The following is a 9,656-nucleotide window of genomic DNA, read 5'->3' as shown; positions in this document are numbered from 1 at the left end:
GCTACATCGAATGGAGATGATTAGAAAGAAGACGTCATGATGGAACTGATATTCAGTCCCAATTGAACTCCGAACTTGCCTCTAAAGTTTAGTATCGGAGGGATTTATTTCACAGAATTCTATCTGTCACACTATTTCTTGGTAAGAGGGATCTCGCATTTAGGGGTTCTTCCAACAAAATAGGGTCACCAAATAATGGCAACTTCCTCGGAATTAAGTTACTTGCTCAGTATGATCCGCTATTAAGGGAACATGTCACCAAGGTTCAAGAATCTCAACAAGAAAGGAAGATACTTCAAGCTCATTACCTTTCAGCAGATTCACAAAACGAATTCATCAAAGCTTGCAGCAATAAGGTTCTTCAAGCAGTACTCTCAGAAAGAGAAAAATCTAAATATTTTGCACAACTTGCTGATGCTACTCCAGATACATCACATCACGAACAAATGACATTAATTTTAAGATATGTCTTACACTGTAATTCTTCTTTTAAAGTAATGGAGAGATTTCTAAGTTTCGTAGAGTGTAGTAAGAAAACTGGACTAGATATTGGGAATCTAATAACTAAAGAATTACATAAGCATAAAATTCCTTTGAAAGATTGCAGGGGGCAGGGATATGACAACGGAGCTAATATGGCTGGTGCATACAATGACGCGCAGGCCATTATAAAGGAGCTCAATCCATTTGCTTTATTTTCTAACTGTGGTGCACACAGTCTAAATTGATGTGGTGTGAATGCTGCTGGTATGGTTCAAAAAGTGTATAACTTCTTTTCTCACAGCCCTCAGAGATGGGAAATACTTGAGAATACAGTAGGTTGTTCTTTGCATAGCCTATCAAAAACAAGATGGTCTGCTCGTGTTGACAGTGTTAAGCCATTTGCTAAACACTTGTCGCTCAACAAACATGCAGTAAATCAATGTAAAAACTTAAATCTCTCAGCTGAGTGTAAAACGGAATTGATGGGAATAAAACGATAACTTGAATCATTTAAATGCATTTTGATAGCAACAATCTCGTTGAAAATCCTCTCAGCAATTGACATTCGTAATAAGGTTCTACAAGCTTGTGATGCAACCCTGGATGTAGAAATTGCTGATACCAGTGATCTTGTCAAGGAACTGAAACAACTTCGCGATAAATGGAAGAATATATTAAACGAAGCAAAAGTAGTGACCACCTCATTAGCAAGTGATCACTCTGCAGAGACAGAACTTTCGAAGACGAGAGTGAAAAGAAGGAAAACTTTCTTAGACGAAAACAATGAAGATGGTCCAGAAAATTTAGTGAATGAAGTGGAAACCCGTGAAGAATGGGAGTTCAAAGTGAACGTGTTTTATAGAGTGGTTGACTCTGTTGTTTGTGGTATTACTAATCGTTTCACCGTAGCAGAGAAGGTGAATGATACATTTAAGTGCTTATGGCAATATCCGGACATTGAAGAACATGAAATTGAAAATATGGGTGCTAGAATGTATGAAAATAGTACATTATCCAACGAGCCTATAATGATAGTAATTAAGACGCAAGTATGTTTGTTTATGAAACGAGCGCAAGAGAGTTTCATAATTTTCATACGAGCGTCTTAATTACCATTATAGGCAAGTTTCATACGAATTTTTATGCTCGACCGTATTTCTAACTTGAAATTATTCAGAAGTATTCGTTTTATTTGTATCTGACAGAAGATCGGAAGTGACCTTGTTCATAGCTCGTGAATTGTGAGATGTGCGCAGACGCGAAAGTATTGATTTTTTCCGAGGAACAATAATGTCATTGACCTTGATGTAATGTAAAGAATGTATAACCTGGAAATTGATTTAGAATTGAAAAACGAGATGACAAATTGAATTTATTTGAATATTATTTACAATTAACGCTAATTATTATAGTAACAGAATATAACCTTCTGCGACAGTATTGGATTTCCAGCCTCCGTGACGTTTCCCTCGTCTTTCGATTGCATATCCGAGGATAATCGAAAACCTGAACTTTAATGAATAGGTGTACTTTAATGACATGCATTAAATGACTGCTACCAGGTGTATAATTAGTACATTTCGGCATGGTAGAGCATAAATATTATAAAGACATTAACAAAGACATTAGTGATGAGCTGAAATATTTAAAATCAATTCATGCCTCTAATTTAGGGCCAACCTCACTGAAACCTATGAATCTCCTAAATAGTCCGAAGGAATTAAAACTGGTCAGTTTATTTACAAATATTTGTATAGCCATTAGGATATTCTGTACATTTCCTGTGACAGTTACTGATGCTGAAAGATCCTTCAGTAAAATGAAGGAAATAATAAATATATTCAAATCAACAATGGTCAAGAACAACTGAGTAACCTTGGCCTCCTTAGTCTGAAGAGCGATCTTGCTAGGTCTTTAAATTTTGATGACATAATTGATGAGTTTGCATCAGGGAAGTCAAGGAGAGTTGTTTATTGATCTTGGCCTGCAAGTTAGAAATTACAACTGTTTAGGAAAAATGTTTTATGAATGTAATATATTTTGCTAATTGAAAGTAAGTAAATAATGTGAAATTTCGCTAATAGTTTTCTATGTAATAAAAGTGTATGTTCTTAGATTCCTATCTGTATATGGGGTTATCTTTTATTTATTTTACAAATAATTATGGTCAGAATAACTGGTAATTTGTAATTGTTAACTTTTTCAATGGGGGCCTGAGCACAATATTGCACAGGGGCCCATAAATCCTGTCGGCGGCCCTGACTACTACTACTACTACTACTAGTCCTCTATGGCAAGAACAATTTCGATTGAAACTGGAACTCTTATTATTATTATTATTATTATTATTATTATTATTATTATTATTATTATTATTATTATTTAGAATTTATAAAACAGTTATATTACCGGTTGTTCTGTATCGTTGTGAAACTTGGACTCTCACTCTGGGAGAGGAACATAGGTTAAGGGTGTTTGAGAATAAGGTGCTTAGGAAAATATTTGGGGCTAAGCAGGATGAAGTTACAGGAGAATGGAGAAAGTTACACAACGCAGAACTGCACGCATTGTATTCTTCACCTGACATAATTAGGAACATTAAATCCAGACGTTTGAGATGGGCAGGGCATGTTGCACGTATGGGCGAATCCAGAAATGCATATAGAGTGTTAGTTGGGAGACCGGAGGGAAAAAGACCTTTGGGGAGACCGAGACGTAGCTGGGAGGATAATATTAAAATGGATTTGAGGGAGGTGGGATATGATGATAGAGACTGGATTAATCTTGCACAGGATAGGGACCGATGGCGGGCTTATGTGAGGGTGGCAATGAACCTTCGGGTTCCTTAAAAGCCATTTGTAAGTAAGTATTATTATTATTATTATTATTATTATTATTATTACTAGCCGTACCCGTGCGCTCCGCTGCACCCGTTAGAAATAAATATAAAGTAATTACATAATTAAAATAGGACATTTGATCCAGGGAACATTCGTGTTTGATAGAAGGATAAATCGTTTAATATGTTACTTAATTTAAATTGGATCCAAATAATTAAAATGCGATCATTTTGGTCTAGAGACACTCATTTGGTGCAAAATTTTTATTACATGCAACCATAGTTTAATGAAGATTGATATCATTTAGATTTAATGTGTATATTTTATTATAGGCCTACTTGTTGTAGGTTTCCATTGAATTATGGTAATAATTTAATTTTAACCCTTGTTTGCTACGTATTCAGTAAATGGCGCTTGGCCCACTATGGTTCTGAACCCTTCAAATAACTTAAATTATATTATATAATATTACATATTATATTATATTATATTATATTATATTATATTATATTATATTATATTATATTATATTATATTATATTATATTATATTATATCAGAAGTTACTGTAATAACATTATAGCATTATGTCCATCTAGAGAAACTACACTTTCTAATGGTGAAATAATAATTAATTATACAAATAGGTTAATTTAGCTTCCGATATTACTTCATACAAACACAGAAACATTCTCTGTAGGCTATCTTTCATAGCTTTCGATTGTTGCTGTCCAAGGCCCCTTATAGACGAAGTAATTTGTTTTTTAATTCATTACACGGCCTTAGATGGGAGTTATTTTAATTTTAAAACTCATTTATCTCATTAAATATCAGTCCTATCAAGGAATAAAACTTATCGCAAATTATTTTTAAAGAAACTTTTGTTATGTAACATTTTTCACAAAAATCAATAATAAGCGAGATATTTCGATTTATTTAATTCAGGCCCCCTTATACCCCCCTTTTAAATAATGTATTTTGAATGCCATATAGCCTAAAATCTGCCTCCAGATATGGAGGGTAGCTGCGAATGTATTGAATAAGCAGTCGTGGACAGCCGATAAGGGGTGGTCCTCCAGCTTGGGGGTTGGGCGAAGGGCTAACAACCCATCACCGTAAAAAACAGCTTGTTACGTATCCCTATAATAAGCCTCGGAATAGGACTGATTCTCTGGCACGACCACAGCAAAGGAATAAGGTTTTGAGATTTGGCACTTGGAACGTAACTAGTCTTTATAGAACAGGAGGGGTAACATTAGTAGCTAAAGAACTAGCTAGATATAGAATAGACTTCGTGGGAGTACAAGAGGTTAGGTTAGATGGGAATGGCATATCACAAATAGGAGATTACTTGTTGTATTATGGGGAAGGAAGCAATAATCACCAATTAGGAACAGGATTATTTGTTCATAAAAGAATAAAATCAGCAGTACAAAAAGGTCGAATTTATCAGTGACAGGTTATCATATTTAGTACTTAAGGGTAGATGGTGCGACATCATAGTTATAAATGCTCACGCCCCTACAGAAGAGAAAGACGACCATATAAAGAATAGCTTCTATGAGGAATTGGAACATACTTTTGATCATTTCCCTAGATATCACATGAAAATTTTATTGGGGGATTTCAATGCTAAAGTAGGACGGGAGGATATTTTTAGACCAACTATTGGAAAAGAGAGCCTACACGCAATTAGTAGTGACAATGGAGTTAGATTAGTCAACTTTGCCACATCGAAAAATTTAATTGTCAAAAGTACAACATTCCCCCATAAGGATATACATAAATATACTTGGACTTCTCCAGATGGATTGACACACAACCAAATAGATCACATCTTGATAGATAAACGGAGACATACTAGTATAGTAGATATTCGAACTTTCAGGGGTGCAGACTGTAATTCTGACCATTATTTGGTGATTGGAGAATTAAGAGAAAGATTATCAGTAGCCAAGCGAGTAGAGCAACAAGTTGATATTACTAAATTCAATATTTTGAAATTAAAGGACGAGGAAGCTAAGCAAAATTATCAGGTCGAAATTTCGAATAGGTTTGCCACTTTAGAAAGTTCCGACGAAGTTGAGAAAGAATTAGATGTTAATAGCGTGTGGGAAAATATCAGAGATAGTATCAAAATTGCAGCTGAGCAGAGCATAGGTTATTATGAATCTAAGAAAAAGAAACCGTGGTTTGATGAAGATTGTTGCGTGGTAGTAGAAAGAAGGAAACAGGCAAAATTGAAATTCTTACAGGATCCAGTCGAGGAGAAGAGAGATAATTATTTCAATAAAAGACGGGAAGCAAGTCGTACACTTAGGAATAAAAAGAGAGGTTACTTGAAGGAAAAACTGAATGAGGTAGAAACAAATAGTAAGAATAAAAACATTCGAGATTTATATAAGGGTATAAAGGAATTTAAGAACGGATATCAGCCAAGGGTAAACGTGATCAAGGATGAGAATGGTGACTTGCTTGCAGACTCTCCATCAATCCTAAACAGATGGAAAAACTATTTTGCGCAACTACTAAATGTACATAGGCCAAATAGAAATGATCGGGACGAAATTGAAATACAAACTGCTGAGCCATTTATACCCGAACCCACGCTTTCAGAAGTCGAAATTGCGATAGAAAATCTGAAAAAGTACAAGTCTCCAGGTATCGATCAAATTCCAGCAGAATTAATACAAGAGGGCGGAAGCGCATTATATAGCGAAATTTATAAACTTGTACTTGCTATTTGGGAAAAGGAAATTGTACCAGAACAATGGAAGGAGTCCATAATTGTACCTATTTTTAAAAAGGGGGACAAAACCAACTGTGGTAACTTTCGAGGAATATCACTTTTGTTGACGTCGTACAAAATTTTGTCCAATATTCTTTTGAGAAGATTAACTCCGTATGTAGATGAAATTATTGGGGATCATCAGTGCGGTTTTCGGCGTAATAGATCGACTATTGATCAGATTTTTTGTATTCGACAGATAATGGAGAAAAAATGGGAGTATAAGGGTACAGTACATCAGTTATTCATAGATTTCAAAAAGGCATATGACTCGGTTAAGAGGGAAGTATTATATGATATTCTTATTGAATTTGGTATTCCCAAGAAACTAGTTCGATTAATTAAAATGTGTCTCAGTGAAACATACAGCAGAGTCCGTATAGGTCAGTTTCTATCTGATGCTTTTCCAATTCACTGCGGGCTAAAGCAAGGAGATGCACTATCACCTTTACTTTTTAACTTCGCGCTAGAATATGCCATTAGGAAAGTTCAGGATAACAGGCAGGGTTTGGAATTGAACGGGTTACATCAGCTTCTTGTCTATGCGGATGACGTGAATATATTAGGAGAAAATACACAAACGATTAGGGAAAACACGGAAATTTTATTTGAAGCAAGTAGAGCGATCGGTTTGGAAGTAAATCCCGAAAAGATAAAGTATATGATTATGTCTCGTGACCAGAATATTGTACGAAATGGAAATATAAAAATTGGAGATTTATCCTTCGAAGAGGTGGAAAAATTCAAATATCTTGGAGCAACAGTAACAAATATAAATGACACTCGGGAGGAAATTAAACGCAGAATAAATATGGGAAATGCCTGTTATTATTCGGTTGAGAAGCTCTTATCATCCAGTCTGCTGTCCAAAAATCTGAAAGTTAGAATTTATAAAACAGTTATATTACCGGTTCTTCTGTATGGTTGTGAAACTTGGACTCTCACTCTGAGAGAGGAACATAGGTTCAGGGTGTTTGAGAATAAGGTGCTTAGGAAAATATTTGGGGCTAAGCGGGATGAAGTTACAGGAGAATGGAGAAAGTTACACAACACAGAACTGCACGCATTGTATTCTTCACCTGACATAATTAGGAACATTAAATCCAGACGTTTGAGATGGGCAGGGCATGTAGCACGTATGGGCGAATCCAGAAATGCATATAGAGTGTTAGTTGGGAGACCGGAGGGAAAAAGACCTTTAGGGAGGCCGAGACGTAGATGGGAGGATAATATTAAAATGGATTTGAGGGAGGTGGGGTATGATGATAGAGACTGGATTAATCTTGCTCAGGATAGGGACCGCTGGCGGGCTTATGTGAGGGCGGCAATGAACCTTCGTGTTCCTTAAAAGCCATTTGTAAGTAAGTAAGTAAGTAAGTATAGCCTAAAATCTAAGTTACAACGAACTTAATTTATATTCCAATTTTCATCTAAATCCGTTCAGCCATTATCGCGTGAAAAGGTAACAAACATACAGACAGACATACAAACAAAAATGTCAAAAAAGCGATTTTCGGTTTCAGGGTAGTTAATTATATATGTTAGGATCAATTATTTTTGGAAAATCGAAAATTACCAGAAAAATTTCGGCTACAGATTTATTATTAGTATAGATTACAATAATCTTATATAATTATTCTTCACAGGCTATTATGCAGTCATTCCAGTTGTCACAGATGTTATAGGCTATTTTTACTATTTTCCAACTTTTTATATTGAAAATGAAATGACTTTTGTCAGCTTTTATTACGAGTATTAGAATCAATTTAGAAAATCAGTATAATTTTACAGAAGAAAAGTTTTTGAATAACATTTATTATTATTATTATTATTATTATTATTATTATTATTATTATTATTATTACTATTATTGCAGAAAATAAAGAAAAGGTTCCGACACGGATGTTACAAGATTTGTGAACTCACTTTATACCTTATTAATAAAAAGTGTAAACACAAGTCAAGGAAAACGAGATTCATTCTCATAGTGTCTATGCGAAAGCTTTACAAATCCCATGGCATCCAATCAGTTCACAAAAACATAATCGGTTTAATATTTATAGCTGTTTCTTCCATGTCACGGATGCTACAGATGACTTAATGTCCTTCATTTTTCCAGTTTCAAAACAACTGTGACATTTCTAAGTCAAAATATTCATTTGAACTGTGAGATTGCTAATTTGTTATTAACCCAATCTACTTCAAATAAAATGCAGAAAGAATATAGTACAGAGTAAAAGTTCTTTGAACCTGGAGCTCTGGAATTAACAATGCAGGCTATAAATATTTCAACAATAGCTCCTTGAAAACCATACATTAACAGCTGCTCTCTCTATGAGTAAGTGCTGCAAACTTTAGGGAAACAAAAAGTACCCATTACCCAGCCAAGACCACTTAGATTCAATTCTCATAAAACTTTTAAAATATTTTCCTTTTGAAAATAAAACATTGGAATATTTAAATTTAGAGCCTTATCTATGTCTTACACTAACAATAAACAAATATTTCTGTTTGCCTGGAATGGCTGTATGATTTTGCGTTCTTGATCAGGCTTGTCCAGATGCATAATAAGCAATACTGGACAGTTACAACCTGACTGATTTGTCACGTGCTCAACATGACACGAGAGCAATAGGTATCCTACAAGCAAAACTCAGTTCGGACTTCTCGCGGCGCACATGCTATACCCCTCAATCCCCTACAGTATGCGTGAGAGCATGCTGGGAACGGGAGCATACGTCATCTGTGCGAGACAGTCACGCCCGCTGGTTTCTGCGCACTGAGTTTTCCTTGTTGGATGCCTATAAATATAAATAATATATAATCTGATTTGATCTATTATCACAGTCTAGTAGCCTACAGTAATCGTTAGCACTCGCTGAAATGGGTAAAGGGTAAGCGGAGCCGTCCCGTGTGGCCTGTCGTGGAGCAGGAAGAGGTAGAGAGCATACCCGCTGGCAGCTACGCCTACACCATAGTGCAGTGTGTTCTTCGCGGGTAAGGGACGCTAGTCCCAGGGTGCTCTGTGCTGATGACCGCTGGTGTAGTATAGGCTATACAGTCACGAAGCTCAATACGTAGTAAATATGCATCCATAGATAGTTGCTAATCACTAGTATCGCTACTATCGCCTCTTTACAGACAATGCGAAATAGTACTTGCACAGTCTATTGTTCCTAGTACCCTCATAAACTCAAACGTCGTGACTGTATATACTAGACTGTGCTATTATTTCATGTAGCGCGCTTCCTATTGTAATCATTCTAGAATTACATACTGAAGATTTTGAAGAAATGTGAAAGTAATGGTATCTCTATTACATTTGAATCGTCCCAAAGAGGAAGGGCACAAGTCCAAAATTTTTAAAAATTGACATTTTATTCAGAAGTTGTTTTTCAAGCGTCAGGCTATCATTCTACATTAAAAGGTCACATGTCACTGTAATATTGAATGAATGGCAAGAGTAGTAATATCCCGTTCCCTGGAGGAAGGTTCCAAGTCCACGACTTGTGACCATACAATAGATTTTGTAGCAGTTGGCAATCT

The 9,656-nt window shown here is 35.6% G+C and overlaps 1 protein-coding gene across 1 annotated transcript in view; it reads left to right on the top strand.

Moving 5' to 3' along the window:
* The first annotated feature begins 1,197 nt into the window (after window positions 1–1,197).
* LOC138700031 (probable cytochrome P450 304a1) overlaps window positions 1,198–9,656 on the top strand; it is an 83,717-nt gene continuing 75,258 nt past the window's right edge. The window contains exon 1 of the mRNA XM_069826321.1: window positions 1,198–1,400. The gene's annotated coding sequence lies outside the window, so the exon portion shown is untranslated. The remainder of the gene's footprint in view (window positions 1,401–9,656) is intronic.

Source organism: Periplaneta americana, chromosome 5 (genome assembly GCF_040183065.1).
Source record: "Periplaneta americana isolate PAMFEO1 chromosome 5, P.americana_PAMFEO1_priV1, whole genome shotgun sequence".
Taxonomy (NCBI): domain Eukaryota; kingdom Metazoa; phylum Arthropoda; class Insecta; order Blattodea; family Blattidae; genus Periplaneta; species Periplaneta americana.
This window is presented reverse-complemented; position numbering and strand designations above follow the sequence as displayed.